Source organism: Leptidea sinapis, chromosome 32 (genome assembly GCF_905404315.1).
Source record: "Leptidea sinapis chromosome 32, ilLepSina1.1, whole genome shotgun sequence".
NCBI classification, from domain to species: domain Eukaryota; kingdom Metazoa; phylum Arthropoda; class Insecta; order Lepidoptera; family Pieridae; genus Leptidea; species Leptidea sinapis.
The window spans coordinates 7062629-7082716 of NC_066296.1; the positions used below are offsets into that span (position 1 = coordinate 7062629).

The following is a 20088-nucleotide window of genomic DNA, read 5'->3' on the forward strand; positions in this document are numbered from 1 at the left end:
TGGACCGACTAAATAAAAGACTCCAGGTCCCTGAGGTTTAGGTCCGTCGTCAGGGCCGCGATGGACAGAAGCCAAAGGAAACAAATAGTTCACTCCAAGTGTGGACCACTTGTTGATGACCACGATCCTCAATCATCAGGGAACGACTAGAGAGAAAGGGAAATATAAAACATTTTTTTTTAACAGATTTACAATTCGTGTGCAAGCCCGACTTTTACCTTCTTAACACTTAGGAGCTACGCGAAATAAAATACATAATTAAAATAAAGATAATGTCCTTATAAAGTTCCCAAGTTGCTAATAATCACATATTCTTGCTGCACATCGATTTTTCGTTTTCTGATTTTCCAAAATATTTGAATTTATTTCTTATAATGGCAGTTATCTTTTTTTATTAAACCTTGGCTGGTTGTATTTTATGTAGCTACGCATTCAAACAAAACAATAAACTAATAGACCTAAAAGTATTTAATGCTGCACGAGTTCTTTATTAAGAAAGCATATCAAAATATGCTTTCTTTCCTTAACTACACAGTGTGAAAGGACATATTATTATGGTATATTGAATCCCGAAATTTTAATTATTTTAAGCGGACGAAGTCGCTGGTAGGTCTTTAAATTCCAAATATCCATTAGCCGGACACATAGCATAGCAGAATAGGTTTTAATCACTCAAAAATGTATATTTTATTTAATTTTACACGGTTTATAATTAGCTTCACCTGTATGTATGTTTGTTGGTAACAGACTCATTTCGGCGCGATTATGACCCACTTTTTACGGCCAGATTTCGTTCAAACTTCGTAGATTTATCGAGGACCGAGGACAATGCATTAAATTGATAAAATTATTCTATTTTTCAATATGCAAAATATGATTTTTGTTAATTTATAATATTTTTTTCATCTATCGTCGATAAGGCAGGAATTGATGTTCATTTGAGAATCTCAACCTCTTTTCAACCAAAACGTGTTTTTTAGTGTTTTTTTTTAACTTTATTTATTATTAATATCCTAAGCATGCTATGGAAGTAGGCTTTAAATACTAATTATGTTTTAATAGTTGCTTGTAAAAGCGTGCTTACACAAGGTAAATATGGAAGCACTTAGCTTAAAATTCCTTCGTCTCTGTTAGTTTGCCAACCCCGCCAGAGGGAGAACATTATGCAAATTTATATTATTTAATTAACTCGATTTAATTTAATTAACTCTTGGAAACAGAAAAGCTAAGAAATGAAAACAAACATATCCCGTACAGCAATCAAGAGATTCTTTTCGTTTTCCACCAATTTTCGTATATATAAAGGCTTTGTAAGACTTTTTACTTATTTATGGCTGATACTCGCGGCTGTTCCTCTGACCTCTGAAGCGTAAGGAGAACAGAGGGCTCTTCTGTCACTCCCGCGGAGTTTGCGCAGTGGAACCGTTGCCCGGGCCATCCCAGTGAATGAAATCTAGCTGAAGAGATTGCACGCTTGCAACAGCTCTATAATGCTGATCGTGGAGTGGTTATGGTGAGGGTGTATTGAGAAATGGCTTCGAGATGCTGCCCGCTTCCGGACCATGACTGATTTAAAAGGTATGTTGTACAGTTAGTCAATCATTAATAATGCAAATACAGGTATGGGCTTTTATGCGATCGGATTATAGAATCTGAGTAAACAATATAGTATTTTGTCAAAGTCAAGCGTTTTTAGGGGTGGGTTTCGAAGTTCTTAGTCAATCTGTGGTCAAATTGGACTTATAAATCCGTAATATATCAATTATTCTAATCGTTGAACACATATTTAACATTAAAATTATCAGTTACACAAGTCTTCATGTTTAGAATATGTCGATAAAATACGTTCTTACAGTGCATTTAAACACCTATAAAGGTATTATGAATTTCGATAAATTTGTGATGAAATGGTTGCTACTTTAGATTGATAAATAGATAAGAATATTAAATAGTAAAATAGTGGTAAATATGAGTTTAACATAGAAGGTTATTACTATTTAATAATGTATGAACGTGAGTTTCTCTACCATAAAATATATTAAATACCTTAAGTATTTAGTTACCGTGTTTTGATACGTATTCCGTGGCGTATTTTCCGATGGTTCTGATAAAAAATCAGGCCGCAAAAAATATTAATGAAAACAAAAATTTTGAAATTTGATGAATATTTTGTTAGTATATTTATTAAGAGACGTGACGAAAATTTATTCGAAAAATTATAGTTTATATAAATCTCCATTTATCTTGAATTATGTTATTGTTATTATTACGTTAGTTGCATGGTATTGAGTATTATTTTCCTCGCCTTAGGGGTATATTTCACCGGGACACCACGGTGGCGCAACCAGTCGTCGCCACCAACAAATGTATACAGCTCTATAGGGAGTTACTCACCTGGTGTCAGTTTGGTTGCGCAACCAATTTGGTGGCGCGACCAGCTCGGATGCGTCATGAATCTGGTGTCTGTAAGGTGTCTAGTTTGGTAGCTTACGGACACGCAACCACTCGCGGTGGTGTCCCGGAGAAGGTTTCCCTTAGTGTTAGAAATGTTATTTTACGGATGTGATTCCAATGCCTCAACAAACCCCCTTTGGCAAATTTAAGGATCAAGAATTTAAAATAAACTTGATCAGTGGGGCATTACATAAACTTGTAATGCCTACTACTCGGTTAAGTCGAGTTAGTCAGTCTTTTATTGGGCGATGTATATGCTTCAACAATATGATCCCAGAAAATGTACAAAACAAATGTGTTATGAAATTTAAAAGAATTGTTAAAAAACGTTTGTGTGGGAAAGGTTACTATAGCAGGAACGATTTTCTTAATGTTACCACAGACTAGGAATGGAGCGAACATTCTCAGTCTCTTTAATTATAAATGTTTAATATACGATATACCATAGTAATCCATATTTTTATAAATAAAAGCCCGCTGAGTCTCTTGCGGCCGTTCTTCTCAGGTCTGAGGCAGTCTATTTTAAATGGGTGGTAGGTTTTTACGTTCATGAAAAATTCGTGCGGTTATTACTTGACTGATATACTACTGCCAGCATGCATGAATAACTTTATGGTGCCTGACGAAGTGAAATTATAACCAGTGTGTGTTACCTGTGATGACATACGGAAGGCAGACGTGGTCGCTAACTATAGAAAAACCCTATGAGAAAGCTCATAGTCGCTCAGAGGGCAATGGAGAGAAACTGAAGTGGTAGTGGGCAGGGCACATACGAGTATCTCGACGTACAGATGCCGTTGGGCATTGGGGCAGTAAATTCTAATGGCGACCACGTACCGGATATCGTAGTGTTGGTAGGCCCTCACAAGATGGACCAACGATCTGATCAAAATCGCCGGAATAGGTTGGATGAGGGCAGCGCAGGACTGATCGTCATGGCGATTTTTGGGGGAGGTCTTTGTCCAGTAGGGGTCCACATTTTCTTCCTGAAATGATGATGCTGATTTCAATATTTATCAACGATCTGTACCTACTACAGCTTAGAGCAAATATTTTTAACAATCAGGCTAGTAACAGCAATATCATAACAGCCGCGCGAAGCCCTACTTTCGGCGTAAATAGAAGTAGAGTTGGGACTTGTGTTCTAGAAATTTTCGCCTCCTTTTTTTAAAATACCTCTTCGTGTAAGGAAAAAAAATAAAAGTATTCCCATGCCTGGGCAGCATTTGGTCCAGACTGGTGATTCCATATTACTATTTAAATATTTAAAAACTTAAAAAAAAAACTTGAAACAAACATCCATATTCATTTATATGATGAATATGGATGCTTGTTTCCGAGTCATGGATGTTTAAATGTATTTATGTAAGTTTATATGTATGGTTATATGAATTTATGTATGGTTAAGTAAGTATATTGTATTAAATATATCATTGTCTTGTAACCCATAACACAGGCTATATATGCTTACCTTGGGGCAAGATAATTTGTGTAACAAGTGTGTCACTATATTATTATATTATATATATTATAGTTCACGTAAATAAGTATACAAACCCTAAATCTGATAAGGTCCGTTTGTGGTTGTTGGCAATCAAATTAAAAGTTTTATTGGCTTAGAATCCCGATTGTAGGTAGCTATTGTTATTAAAAAGCTTTTAGTTAGAACATTAGCCATAGAATATACTAAGAAACATAACATATGAGTATTTTTGAAAACATAAGTAAATAAAAATGTTTCTATTGTCAGGTTATAAAGATCTTACCATTGGGAGGCTACTTTGCACAGGATGCCGGCTAGATTATGGGTACCACAACGGCGGCTATTTCTGCCATGAAACAGTAATGTGTAAGCATTATTGTGTTTCGGTATGAAGGGCACCATAGCTAGTGATATTACTGGGCAAATGAGACTTAACATCTTATGCCTTATGCCTCAAGGTGACGAGCGCAATTGCAGTGCCGCTCAGAATTTTTTCAATAATTCTAGGGCGTATCAATTACCATTAGCTTAACGGCCTGCTCGTCTCATCCCTTAGTGTCATAAAAAAAACTTGCAATTTTTTTAACGTTGCATGGAATTCCGAACGAAAAACCGAAACTAACACGAAAATATTTGACCTGTGCTCTTAAAAACTAATTAAGCTGTTCTGAGAATGTCAGATTTAAAGAATAAAGCATTCTGTTAGTTTACCTTGTTACTACAACTGCATTGGGAACAGCGCTCGAAGACATCTCAGAGCACACAATTGAGAAATATTTGTAGCTTCAAATACAATTTAAAAACACCCATCATTTTCAATTTATTTGTAAAAATATTAACTCATAAGCATTAATATCGCAAGGAGGACAGTTTTAATTTTTGTCGGTCTGTATTTATGTACCAGTGGGAGGCTCCTTTGCACCGGATGCCGGCTAGATTATGGGTACCACAACGGCGTCAAGCAGTAATGTATAAACAATAACTGTGTTTCGGTCTGAAGGGCGCCGTAGCTAGTGAAATTACTGGGTAAATGAGACTTGTCAAGTTATGTCTCAACTATCAGAATTTTAGGGTTTTTAATAATCCTGAGCAGCACTACATTGTAATGGGCAGGGCGTTACAATTACCATCAGCTGAACGTCCCTTATTTTCGTAAAAGAAAAAATGCTTAAAATAAATTAAATTCAAAAACTGCTCCACTCATTGTAAAAATTTTTTCTCTTGTACATTGTATGTAAAATCAGATGTTTTTAATTTAAAAATAATAGAGATCCCTAATTACATTAAAATAACCGGATCAATATTGGTTCGCAACACTTTAATAATTTAAAAGTTCTGGCCATGTAAGTCTCTCTCGGGAAATCGTCGACCAGTGCCGGAAGAAACTTGTATCTTATACAGTAGTACCCACTACCTTAATACGATTCGTCGTCCCGTTTAATAAGACTTATGAGCAATAATAGAAGAACAAAAACCCCTGATCCTGCAGGGTTTCCTGGATATTCTTCCATTGCTGATAATGTAAATAACATTCAAAAAGGAGCCCTAAGTGAGAATGATTAAGATGAAGACCAGTCAACTCCGGTTTTCAATCGTCCAGCGATTATCAGCTGTTAGTGATTTAAAACGCCTTGCAGCTTTTTTTCCAGATTTATAGCCTGTAGATCAGGGGTATGTGGAAAAGAGTATTTACGACGGAGGAATTTTTAATAAAACATTTAAATTTATTTATAGATAATGCCTGAACTGTGGCTGAGACTTTATTATAAAAGTGTATACATTTACCCTTAAAGGTATTATGTATCTTATATAGCCTATTAGAACTAGTTACAAGTAATCCCTTATTTCTTGCGTTATTATAATGAAAATTACTGTTTAGAGATAAAACGAAATAAGCTTCCTCGCATTGTGTTTGCGGGAATCGTCAAGTACAGAATGGGTACTTTCGATATAAGAGCGGATACTTTTCTAAAAGGATACTCTTGTGATTCCTCTGGTGTTACAGGTAAATGTCCATTTCATCCACCTCTTCTTCCACTGTCTTCACTTCTATCAACCATATTCATTATAAAAAAAATACGCTTTGCACTACGGGATTGCCGGCAGAAGTTGAACATTAACGTTGTCCATTTTAGAATATTTTGGAATGGTTAGGGAATTCGCACGAATTGCTTTATCAGTATGAAACTTCATTTATTTAGTTAAATACAATATTCATTTAATGCGCTATCGTACACAAATAAGACAATTTATATTACATAAAAAATTTAACACTTCAGAACTATGGAGATAACTATAATAGAGCACGGCAATACTTCAAGACAGCCCACATTCTAGCGCTCTACAAAGCGCAGGTCCGGCCACACATGGAGTATTGCTGTCATCTCTGGTCTGGCGCACTCCAGTATCAGCTCGACCCATTTGACCGCGTGCAACGTAGAGCAGCTCGAATTGTCGGGGCATATATCACGGGGAGTGTTCTGAAGAGCTGTTTAAACTATTCCTGCTCGCACGACATGCCACAAGCTAGGATATCATCCCCACCATCTGGATGTGTGGCGGTCCTCCACAGTGCGGTTTTCAAGGAGCTTTCTTCCACGTACTACAAAGCTTCAACATTATCATTGTATTGACAGTGTTGTCAGCAATATAGTCAACATTTTGCATATTAAGTATAACTTTATACGAAGTTTAACACAGGGCTTGTTAAATACGTTAATTAGATAAAAAAGCTGTATATATTTAATACGTAACATACTTTTTTAAAATTAATTAAGATGTTGAAGCACGAACAACGACAAAACTTTGATATTATAAAGCACGTTTATATAGAGTTTGTATCTCTTCGCAAACTCTACAACAATATGTTCGGAATACTTAAATATCCTTAAATTAGGTGTGATTGCCCTTCTTTTCTTTCTTACGTTTATTTTTTGTCTCTATATTATGCTTGTTCTAGTTCTAGTTCAAGTTTTGCTCTATCCTGTACAGTGTTTTGTATAATAATAATCTTTATTTGCGAAAACTGCCACCAATTTTTATACAAGAACAATAGATATGAACAATTAACATTATATAAAGAAAAGAAAAAATAACAAAACAAATGTTAAAAAACAATAAAGAAAGAGATATTAATACTTTAAAATATTTAAGGATTATTTAATAAGTTAGAATGAATAACAAACGAGGCAGCAGCGCTATTCGCAAAAAGGAAAATTCTCAGCAAACGTTAGGACGTATTTTCCTAACGTGGCAGTAATGTGTAAAAAAGTAATTATAATATTTATCGTGTCCTATATCCAACAAAACTCAAAATTTAATAAATGTTTAAATTTTAAAAGAAAAGATATAATATCACGTACTGATGTACATACACGCATAAACATACATCCGCACTAGCTACACGTGTATACGATAAATATATATATAAATATATATATATATATATATATATATATATATATATATATATAAAATGCATGAGTAATATAATACTATATAGATAAAATATATCCATTAAGATACCCATCCTCACTCAATCAAAGTATTTAATTTAGGTTTTGCTCTTGCAATAATAGCTTTGTAGCTTACAGAGAAAGTCTCCTGTATGCATGTTGAGTAGTGTGATTGAATATGAATAATCTAATATATAAAATTCTCGTGTCATGGTGTTAAACATTGAACTCCTCCGAAACGGCTTGACCGATTCTCATGAAATTTTGAGTGCATATTGGGAAGGTCTGAGAATCGGACATCTATTTTTCATCCCCTAAATGTTAAGGGTGGTCCACGCCAAAGTTATTTTTTATTTTTTTTATATTTGTTTGATTATAAGTCAGCATTATAAAATACATACAATTTTAAATTTTCACCCATCGACGATCAACAGTTACTTTTGTATCGCGATTTTAATATCGGCAATACAACGTTTGCTGGGTCAGCTAGTATAATATAATATGACGGGGCAACGGAGCAAAGGTTGGTCACATGGTCAAAATCTTCGTGGTTATCCATTGTTGTGGGATTTAAGTAAAACACGGTCTTTCACACACATGGTATCATTATTAGCAACAAACGCTACAATTGTAATAAGACGTGGTGTCTCCGGCACACCCGTGCGACACAACCGCCTCGCTCGTTCTTTCTTGACTCCATTAATTAAGCACCCCCCCCCCGTCTCGAAGGGCTCTCTTAATCATACAGGTCTAATATGCAAATTGGACAACAATAAGTCAGTCCGACTGTTGTAGTTCAGTTTTTAAAATTTCGTTAAAAACTAAGACCAAACTGGTACGGACCCGAGTCTTCTCGATATTTTCGTACGGCGCTGAGACTTGGACACTGAAAGCTGCAGACCGCAAACGCATTGACGCCTTTGAGATGTGGTGCTGGAAAAAGATGCTCCGTATCCCCTGGACAGCATTTCGATCTAATTTCTCCATACTGCGTGAACTCAGGATCTCCTCTCGATTGTCTTCCGAATGTCTGCGCAGAGTTTTAGAATACTTCGGTCACATCGCAAGGAAGGACGATGGAAACCTTGAGAGGCTCATTGTGGTCGGCAAAATAGATGGGAAGAGGCCTCGTGGACGCAGTCTATTGCGTTTTTTATTTTTTAGTTTTTTATTAGCATTTTATTGCGACGCAAACTGTTCTGTCACAGACGATGGCAAATCTCATAATGGCGGCCGATCGGCTTGTATTAGTGTAAGTGTGTGGGTTTCTACCCAAGGTTTTTAGTCGGAGCATTCTTAATTCTGAAAGAGTATCAGCTTATTTTTCGTCTTAACATTATGTGAACCGTACGTTTGCTCCTCACTTTTGCAAAATAACAAGACCATGAATCATCTGTTGATGCCGCCATTTTGTAAACAGCTTACGGTTCATAAACAAACAAGCCAATTCAAAAAGTGATAGCGTGTTTCTATTCTAGCAAATAAGGTCAAAAGAGTTTTTTTTCATAACAAATTTTAATACCACTCGCTAAAATTTCACAAACAACATATAAATAAGTAGCTTGTGTGCTTCGTACTAGTACCAGAACTTTTAGTTTTATGACAGTAAGCGACGAGACGAGCATGACGTTCAGATGGTTATTGATACGCCCTGCACATTGCAGTGCCACTCAGGATTCTTGAAAAACTTCTCCAAAAATTCTGAGTGGCATTACAATTGCGCTCGTCACCTTTAGACATAAGATGTTAAGTCTCGTTTGCCCAGTAATTTCACTAGCTACGGCGCCCTTCAGAACCAAACACAATAATGCTTAAACATTACTGCTTCACTGCAGAAATAGGCGCTGTTGTGGTACCCAACTCCCCAATTTAAAACTCGTTCAGTGAGCAAGCAAACAAGTCAATCCTTTGTGAAAGTTCGTTAATTTTTTTTCTATTTTTAAGTTTATATTTCTCAATGCGACTATAAAAGACGTGTCTCGCATAACATTGGTTCTCGCTCGCAGCTGCTGTCGCCTTCGCTTTGTAGCGCCTCCATCCGGTACCCACAGACTTATTCACTCCAGTAGGGCTGGATGATTCACCATATCACGCAAAATTTTAAACCATAAATATAAAACCAGGAGTACATCCCTAGTCCTAGTTTCTAATTTTTCATACCCAACCACGCCAAAAACAAACAGCGCAGTGCTTCCCAACCTATTTTATGTCATGCCCCACCTTAACATTTCTAAAATTTTTATGCACCCCATACATATAAATGATAAGTTTTAGGAAGAAATCACTATAAAATTGTTATCAAAACATCGTAAGTAAAATTTGAGTAAATCATTTTCAGCACTAAATCAACATTCAGCTTAATATGAAGATGGGAACGGTATTAAAGGTTTTCTTGCACATTCTTGCCAGTTTTTTCATTTATCACCGATATCTAGCACTGCATTTAAATAACCCAAAGCGAAAGGGTTAAAGAAGTGTCGAGTTCTTTTTAAATTGCCCCCCTTAACTATCAAATTGCCCATCTGTGGGGTGTGGGCCCCATGTTGGGAAACACTGATGTAGTGTATAGAAGTAGATATCCTGGATATACTTTGTAGAGTTTTAGATATATAAACCTAACAAATTTATTACTATTTGTATGTAAATCTGCCTCTATGTTTTCGATCCTAAAACTTTCAATCTAACATAGATATGCTAATACATATCTTTTTGAATCCTTATTGTAAGACGAATAAGGTTACATTAGTACGTATGTATAGCTTTGTGGAATAAAATACGCTTTTCCCTGTTCCGCCCGTGTGTTATGTAAATAGCTTCACGGCTATTCAGGACGTGTGAAATTGTTTAGTATAATTTCCTCGCTTCGGACAAAGTAGACGCGGTTTTACCCCGGAAATTGGGTAAATTACAAACATGCTGGGAATCTGGGTGTCAACGGAGATCCGAGAATTACTCGGAAAATTGCGTTTAAAGAACTCCTTAGTATAGAACTATATTATATTATAAATTAATATTCATAAGCTCTACTTGCTAGACTTGATATTTCACTTTTTAACTTTAACTAAGCCAAGGAATACGATGGTAGAACACATTCCGCAGTCTATGTTAAAGTCAGCGTTAGTGTTATCGTTAATTTTGACTAAAACCCTAATATCTTATATCTTTAAACGAGCAATTCTTATATTTTCACGCCACAAGTTAGGTTATCATCCTCACCATCTGGATGTGTGGCGGTCCTCCACAGTGCGGTATTCAAGGAGATTTCTTCCATGTACTACAAAGCTGTGGAATGAACATCCTTGTGCGGTGTTTCCGGGACGATAAGACATGGGTACCTTCAAAAAAATCGCGTACACCTTCCTTAAAGGCTGGCAACGCTCCTGTGATTCCTCTGGTGTTGCAAAAAAAAATCTTATATTTATGAGTATATATAATCTGAATCTCGGAAACGGCTCCAACAATTTTCATTAAATTTAGTATACAGAGGATTTCGGGGGTGATAAATCGATCTAGCTAGGTTTCAATTTAAAAAAGTGCAGTTTTATCCGTGTTTTAATGAGAAACAGCTAGAATAACATTAGAATACAAAGGTAAATAACGCCACTGTATACAAGACTATAATAGCTCAGATGGGACAGTGGGTGATCCGGAAAGCAAAAGACCCCGGTTCGAATCCAGATGGCCTATAAGTCCTTAATCTAAGTGTTATAATAATAAAAACATAATAGTGAATTCGAATATGGTCGCCATGCTATTAAAAATGTTTCTCTTGCAAAAGTACAAAAACGGTGGTAAGGAGCCGAGTGCAGCTAACTCGGACATAACCACATTTTGAAGATTCCACAAACATACTCTTATATTATAAGATAGTCTAAGATAGCCTAGTTTACACCAAGGTATTATACACGTATTTGACAAGTTTCATGTAAATTACATATACAAATTGTATGCAATGTTTTCAAAATACAAAAACATAATACTTGTCGTAGACAATATTTGTATAAACATGCCTGATGAAATTGTTTGTCACCTATGTATATGCACTCATGTTTTAAACTTGTTTAAGACATGTCAGTGCAGAAGTTAATGAATTTGACAACACAATTGACGTCTGGTACAGACAATAGAAAGTGAAGGTTCTGCGGAACTTTGCTTCATGAGTTGAGTATACTTGTACATCATACAGAATGAAGGAAATTCAAGAAAACCATGCAAGTACTGGTCGCGATCATTTTTGAGGAGACGACAGCAAGAGATCGTTCCTTATTGAATGATTTAAGAATAGAAGACAGAAGTGGATTCAGAAATTTTGTTAGAATGAGACCAGTGAATTTGGAGAATTTGCTTCAAAAAATTGCACCATACTTTTCTTAGCAGGATTCACAGTATCGAGATGCCATCACTCCAGAAGAGCAATTATTTTTTTATGGAAAAGGAGGACAAGCGAGCGTACGCACGGGTCACCTAGTGATACGTGATCACCGCTGCATACATTCTCTTGCGACACCAGAGGAATCACAAGAGCGTTGCCGGTCTTGAAGGAAGGCGTACGCGCTTTTTTTAGTTAGCTGTTTATTTGAGATTTCTAGCTACTGGTGACTCATTTGTATTTGTATTCTCTTCTTTGTATTTGCATCGGATATCAAAGGCAAAATGTAGTTAATGCATCACTCATGCCTGCGAGACGATTATAAAAGTATCGAAAGAATATCTTAATATAAGCCGAGATAAATATTGCTAATAAAGCACTCACTCTTTGACCACTCCATTTATCTTCTTCTTTTCCACAAAAAAAAGCAGTCTGTCCCGTAACTGTTTAAAACTTTATCCACCAAGCATGGATAGCGTATAAAAGTTGTTTTAAATAAGTATTACACATAAATTTCATTAAAATTAACAATACTTGTTAAAAACATGTATGTTTTATGTTGGTGTGAACGCTGTCCTTGTATCAGACTGAATCAAACAAGTCTCAGATCTATATGTGAACGCACATGTGTTTTATACTTGTATAAAAACTTGTTGGCAACACAGTGTGAACGAAAGAATGTTTCAGACAATTGCAATACACGTTATAAAAAATAATTATGTTTTGACAAGTATTCTACAAGTTTTGTATAAAACAAGTTTTTGACTTGTTACTTGGTGTAAACGAAGGGTAAGACATCCTTTTCCTGTTCGATAAAACCCTTGTCAGTTGTCAGGAATTCATGAAGCTATGTAATCGAAATTAACATTAAAATGCAAACGGTCCCATTAAGTGTCTAAACCAAGTCCAGTCAAAACCTTTTGGACTCCATATTGCTTTCAATTTTCCTAGTACGGTTTGGTTAATACATAAAGGGTTAATTGTCAATTTTTTAGTAAACTATTCTGTAGCACTGCGACTTTTTTCAAACGGCTATTTTTTACTTATTATTTTATCGTAAAAATGTATAAATAATTCACATTATACGTATTACCTAGTATTAATATAAAAATTACAGACCTAAATACATATTTAAAACTATAAATTATTTCTTTTTTTATAAAAATTATTATTTATTAGATTATAATCTATCCATCCACATATCCATTTGACCGCATACAACGAAGAGCGGCTCGAATCATCGACGATCAAGTCATCTCCGATCGACTTGATTCTCTAGCATTGCGTAGAGATGTGGGTTCTCTCTGCATCTTCTACCGCATTTATCCCGGGGAGTGCTCAGAGGAGCTGTTCGGGTTGATTCCATCGGACATTACGTGCAAAGTACCATCCGCATCACGTAGACGTCTGGCATTCCACAACCCCGCGTTTTCTTCGAAATTTCTTGCCTCGCACAGCCACTTTGTGGAATCAACTACCGGCAGCGGTCTTCCCGAACAGATACGACTTGGGGACCTTCAAAAAAAAAGCATACTCCCACCTTAAAGGCCGGCAACGCATTTCTTGATACACCAGTTGTTGCGGATGTCCATGGGCGGTTGCCTCACCTCTCCCCATCCCGTGAGCCTCTTGCCCGTTTGCCCCCTCTCATATAAAAAAAAAATATCTAATTATTAAAATTACTATCTTATAAAATTAAAATTTACTAATATGCTTACAGGAGAAGTGGAGTGGAGTTCGAAATGGATAATGTATAATTAGATAATTAATTACTTCAATATTAATTTAAACTTATATCTTATCTTATATATATATATATATATATATATATATATATATAAATGAATTGCTGTTCGTTAGTCTCGCTAAAACTCGAGAACTTCTGAACCGATTTGGCTAATTTGGTCTTGAATTATTTGTGGTAGTCCAGAGAAGGTTTAAAAGGTGAATAAATAGGAAAATGCTGCTAAATTAAATAAAAACAACAAATTTGTTTTTCCTTTGATGTGTCCATACATAATTTCTATGAGAGAATTTATTGACGCACGGTTTGACAGTTCTGCTGTGAAACAATTTCATTACGACAGCAGGGTGCATATTTTACAAAGTAATTTTTGATGTTATGATATAATATTATTGACAAATTCATATAAAAACCAATGATATTATAAAAACATTATATTATTTATTACAGAACAACGTCTGTCGGGTCAGCTAGTGATATATAAAATTTAATTTAACAAAACAATCGTTATATTAATAAGACGTTATGGTATGCATCTGATTGTTTATTCTTACAGAATTAAAAAAAACGGTACAAAATAAATAAATATTCATTAATATAAATCCAAGAACTCAGTGGCAACTAGAGTCATGAAATTTTTGGATACAAACGTTTTATGCGATCTTATTTCTTGGAGTGTATATACAAAGAGTTGAACAAGACATACAAGATTTATCAACGATACGTCACTCGAACTCGCACGGAACGCGAGAGCGAGAGGGATCGCATCGTTCATAATTTTTTTTTCAAATTTAATTTGTGTAATTAATCCCAGAAGTGAGGGTTATTACTTTAAAAAATAACAAATTGTGTGTATACAGGATCTTTTAGCACCGGGTAGCCTAACAAGTAATGTATTAAACGGTCCAGACTAATTTCTGGAACATTCTGTAATCTAGTAGAATGCTCTAGAAAGTTCTGGACTATGAACCCTGAATTTTTAAAACCACGCCCTTCAGGTATAACCTAAAACTGTCTCAATGGATAGATAGGGGGTAGAAGGACATGTACATTGTACGCTTAATTTTATAATATACTAGCTGATGCCCGCGACTTCGTCCACGTAGATAAAGGATGTTTAATAATAATAAGCATGTTTAGAATTGAAGATCATCTCATGTTCTATTCCAGTTCCAATTCCTTTATTCGCTCCCGTTCCCAACATTTTATATGAATCGAAAGGGAAGATTTCTATAGCAAACTAAACCTACTATTGATATAGTTTTTGCTCATCGACGACGATTTCAGTTTTTCACAAATCCCGCGGGAGCCATGGTTTTTTTTGGGATAAAATGTAGCCTATGTCCTTTCCCAAGCTCTAGTCTATCGCTGTACCAAATTTCATCAAATCCGTTCAGTAGCTCCGACGTTAAAGCGTAACAAACAAACTTACAATCACATTTATAATATTAGTAGGGATAATGTCTATGTTATCGTTTCCATTAATGTTTTATTAATGCTTTTAAAGATCAGTGTTGACATTATCGCTTCAAATACCAGTTGATATTACATAAACATCGGGGCTTCAGTAACCGATGCAAACTGTTTTACCGGACCTGTAATTTCATCGTACTGCTGGCAATATTATTGAAGCGATGGTATTGCAACGGTAATTAAATATCCCAATTGGCTCACGGAAAACAAGCTGCCTTTTTTGCATCCGTTCGATCAGTGTATTCAGAATTTCTGCTGAAGTTTTTTGTTACTTTCCGTCCCCCAAAAAGGAAAAAACGGAACCCTTATATTACTGTGTTTTCATCCGTCTGTCTGTCTGTAAAGATCCTTCATCTCGGGAATACATGGTGAAATTAAAATGGTGTACTCAAATCTACAGTCTCCATCAGGTATGAAAAAATCAAACTTCTAAGTTAATGTAAAAAGAGATACGGCCGCTTACGCTGCAAAATGCGAATCTTTGGACACTTTCAAGGGACCTTCTTACCTTTGCAAAGGATGCTGGTTAGATTATGGGTACCACAATTTGCCATGCCTATTTCCGCCGTGAAACAGTAATGTGTAAGCATTATTGCGTTTTGGTCTGAAGGGCGCCGTAGGTAGTGAAATTACTGGGCAAACGAGACTTAATACCTTATGTCTCAAGGTGACATGTGCAATTGTACTGCCGCTCAGAATTATTGCGCTTTTCAAGAATTTTGAGTAGCACTGCATTGCTATGGGCCGGGCATATCAATTATCATCAACTGAACGTCCTGCTCGTTTCGTCCCTTATTTACATAAAAAAATGGTTAAACTTATTGTGTGTTTTCAGTTTACCTATAACTATAAAATTTCCTATGATGTTATAGTTTTCGATTTACGACGAAGTATATATGCCGTTACAGGCTGTAGTAGTTAGAGGAGTGATCTCGAATTAAAGGGAAACGACAAAGGGAGACATCTTAGCGGTGAACGCACATTTAGGGTTAAATTACTTCTTAGGATTAATTTGGACTAAAATTTATCTGCGCCATTCCGATACTTTGCAAATCATAGAGTGATTTAAGACACAAGTTTGCTCCCGGTCTCGTCGACGCATCCCGGGAGATGTTGGCACTGCCGGTATAAGAAGCATGTCCAGTGCATGAATACTGCTAATTTGCAGCATATCATTGATATTCAGAAGAAACAGCGTAAGAGATTGTATGCAGCTTTGCAGGATACCAGCATTTATGAGTTTTAAGTCGGAGCATGCACTGTTGATAACGACCTTGATGCGCCAATCTGCAAAAAGCTAGTGACCTATCTGCATAACCTCTCGGGAATCCCATAGAATAGCAGTTTCGCTATTGGCTTGCCTTGTGCCACTCCCAATCGAAGGCCTTCGCTTTGTCCAGAGTCACTGCCAACGACTGCTTTCCCTTCGACTCAACCGCTTGTGCCCATTTATGGTTGTGGTATAGAAGATCACCTAATGATCTAAGCGACCTTGGCAAAAACCATACTAGCAATGAGTCGGGAGTACGCCTGATCTGTAGGAAAACCGAAAAAGAGTGGTAACGACCGGCGCCAATTCCTGAACATAAGTATGTAGCACTATTAACTGCACTGAATGATATTCGAATGTTTATTTAAGGCTAGGGACCGAGCCAACGACTTTGAGGAGTCGAGCGCAGCTAGGTTACCTCTGCCATACAAGATTACCATTGTTTTAAATCGGAATTAGAAGCATTTTTAATGAATTACAAACACAATACAATTTTCTTTATAAAACTAATTAATCTAAGTCATGTTAAATAGTATTGGTGTACATTTAATAAATGTTCGCATAATTTTTATCTAGATTGAATGATTAGCATGACTCCAACTGTAAAAGTTAGGGGTATTTTGGGGATTTTTTGTCTCACTGTCTATAAAAAATAGAAAATGAATTTTCTCCTCATATTCTGTAGATATATAATCTTTATTTTTTTAATTTGTTAAAATATAAGCTTTATATAAACCGTCAAGAAATGGTTTCAACTTTTGGCGATCTTGGGATAGCAGCCTTAAATTATCTCCGATAAGGCAACGGGCCGCCATTACGATCGTATAGGGCTTTGAGGTGCAAAATACAGAAACGTTCTAAACGTCCCATGAAAACGAGATCTGCAAAGGTCTTGGGGTCAGGAGGTCCCCCTGAAAACGAGATCTGGAAAGGTCTTGAAACGTCATGTTAGCTACAATAATAATAATAATGTAACTTTTATGCAAAAATCAAATTTTAAAACACAGTTACAATTACACGCGTTTTAACCTGTTTTTAAAAGTGTTGTAATTAAGTAAGTTCTAAAAGTCCTCAATTTTGTTAATTTTCAGTACAAAAATAACTAATTTCAATCAACTGACGTGTCAGTCAAGTGAACTTTTCATTGATGGACAAAATAAATTGTAGTTTAATCGTTATTTGTCAAGTAATAACTCGACTTGACTTTGTCTGGCTCAAAGATTATTAAAAGATTTTTAATGTGAATTATCAACATGTTTCAAGAGTCAAACATTGCATTCGTGTCTATTGAACCATAATTGTATGTATTGTAGATACAAGCTGTCAACGACATATTTTCTACTTAACAGGCATTTTCCATTATAACTATATCAAAGCGTATTTTTTTCTTTGTTAGCACCATTCAAACGGGAAAGTCTTTTTCTATTAGAAGCACCTGTTCAGATCTTACTCCACAAAGACTCATAATTCGTGTTGATTTTTTTCTAACACCGGTTCGATCTCCATAACGTATCATTATGTTTGATGACGTTCTCACGGTTAATGAAAATGGCGTGGTCGAATGAAAATTTAATGGGTTCATAAGGTCTTGATCCAAGAGGTGCTACAAGCAAATAAGTTATAATCGTGTAGTTGTGGAAGATAGCCTACCTAACCTACCTTTACTTTATCTTTCGCGCGCGTCCTATATTTGGTTGTGAGTAATCACCACAAAAATGTTAACTATATGTTGTAAATTATCTATTTGCCTCGCATTTTGAATTTTTATTAGGTTGGCATTGAAACAACGTTGTGTTGAAGATCATGAATGTAATAGCAAGGATGACCGTGGAGCGTAAGACCCCTTTTTGTTTAATTATCATGTGCTTCAAAACTCGTATAAATTTTCATGAATTATAATTAATTTTACGTAAATTCTGTATATTATCCATACTTATCAGGTCATTCCTAGAAGGTTTGATAGAGACCTAGTATTGTTTTTACATTCTTGTAGTATATAATCTATTTTAAAAATAATAAATAATATGACCTAGGTATTTTCTTTTATTTAGAGGATTACACCATTACCTAAGCCGAAAGGTACAAGTCATACTCTATAACTAACGACTCACAATTTATTTATTACGTGGGTATAGAATGCTCGTTTACATCTTTGATTAACGTGAACATCTAAAGATCAAGATTAGAACTCGTTGATAATGCGATGTCAAGCAATTCCTTAATGGTGCTATTTTGTTTGATCTCATCTCTATTCAGTAATAAACTATTTTTACGTATAAAGATGATGTAGCTTGCAAAATAATTTTAAATCACACAAAGACAAAAGAGACATTTACTCAAAGTTAACCCTTGGGGTATTCCCTACATTAGAAAAGAAAAACAGTAACTGCTCCTGACTAATAAAAGTTTTATATCTTCTGTTTTTTAGATATTTAGTGACAAAATTTAGTGCTGTTTTGATAATACTGTAGTGGTATACTTTACATAAGATTATTTCATACTGGATACAGTTAAACGCTCTTGTAAAATCAAAAAATATACTTAAATAACAGAAATCGTATCAAGATACTGTTTTATAGAATATTGCAACAATGGCAACACCTAAATGCCTTGTAATTTAGGTTTTCTAGTAATTTAAATGTAGGTCAGTAAGGTTTTTATTAATTTTGACCATATTTTTGTGTAAACTACAATTTTTTTTTATTTTGTTTTTGATTTAGGTATTTTTTGGAAAAAGTTAATTTAGTTTATTAAAATATAAACATTAGAGTAGTTCCATAAAGGCATACCACAGTACCGCAGCGATAACCGCATTTGGAACAGTGCGGTATCACTGATGGAATTTTAATTGGTAATTAGTATCGTATGGCCACGACACGAACTAATTACTGCAACAGGAATCCCGTGATTAATAATTGTTTGCTTGATCCGACGAATATTTGACTTGCCGTGGGTTATTGGTTCTACAGCGGTGCATATTATGTTTTAGAAATTACCAATATTACAAAAAAACTTATTAAGGTAGGGTTTACTTATATTAAATGGGTATTTTAGTGTTACGTAGTAACGTCGTGTTGTTACGCGACCTTTATCACATCGATGGTGAAGAGTGTTTGTTCTAAAATGCGATGCTTGATTTAGAAATTCACTTATGTTTTAACTTTTGCGTACTTTTATTGCATTACCTTGGCGGGATTGTATGTTTCGTAAAATTCTGAAAATGTAAGATTTAAAGCTTATTAGCAAAAAAACATTTCCGAATTGGTGTGCTAAATGGTAAACTATGACATTCATCAGTGTAAGCTTTTACTTATTGATGAAAAAAAATGGTAAAAAAAACTTCCATACTGGGAATAGGCGATAGTAATAATATGATAATTTCCCACATTTTATTTTTCACTAGGTCAAAAATATACGCCGGTGAAATCACAGTGATCACATAGAAATTACAGCCAGAAGAAATAGTTATTAGTTCAACAAGTGAGCAAAGTTATTTTTTGCTGCGAGTGCTGACTTTAAATCACGAATTGGCGAAGTTGAATAGTCTAGAATTGAATCACGAGCGTAGCGAGTTCTGAGGTAGGAAGTGATTTAAAGGCACGAGACAAAAAAAATTTGCTCTCGTGTGAAACATACAACTTTTCAACTCGACTAGCGAGAAGAGTGTTATAGGTTATAGTAAGAGAAACAATTAAGATAATAAATTTTTGTGACAATGAGATAATACGCTAGGCTAAAATGAGTTTCGGAACGCACCGGATTGCATTGTTTATTTTTTTAACGCGGAGTAATTCCCCGATGTATGGTCAGGTGGGGTTCGAAATTTAAATCAATTTGCCT

General features: G+C 35.3%; 1 protein-coding gene across 1 annotated transcript in view; it reads left to right on the plus strand.

Moving 5' to 3' along the window:
• The first annotated feature begins 1461 nt into the window (after positions 1–1461).
• LOC126974424 (muscarinic acetylcholine receptor DM1) overlaps positions 1462–20088 on the plus strand; it is a 105107-nt gene continuing 86480 nt past the window's right edge. Inside the window, exon 1 of the mRNA XM_050821913.1 lies at positions 1462–1578. The gene's annotated coding sequence lies outside the window, so the exon portion shown is untranslated. The remainder of the gene's footprint in view (positions 1579–20088) is intronic.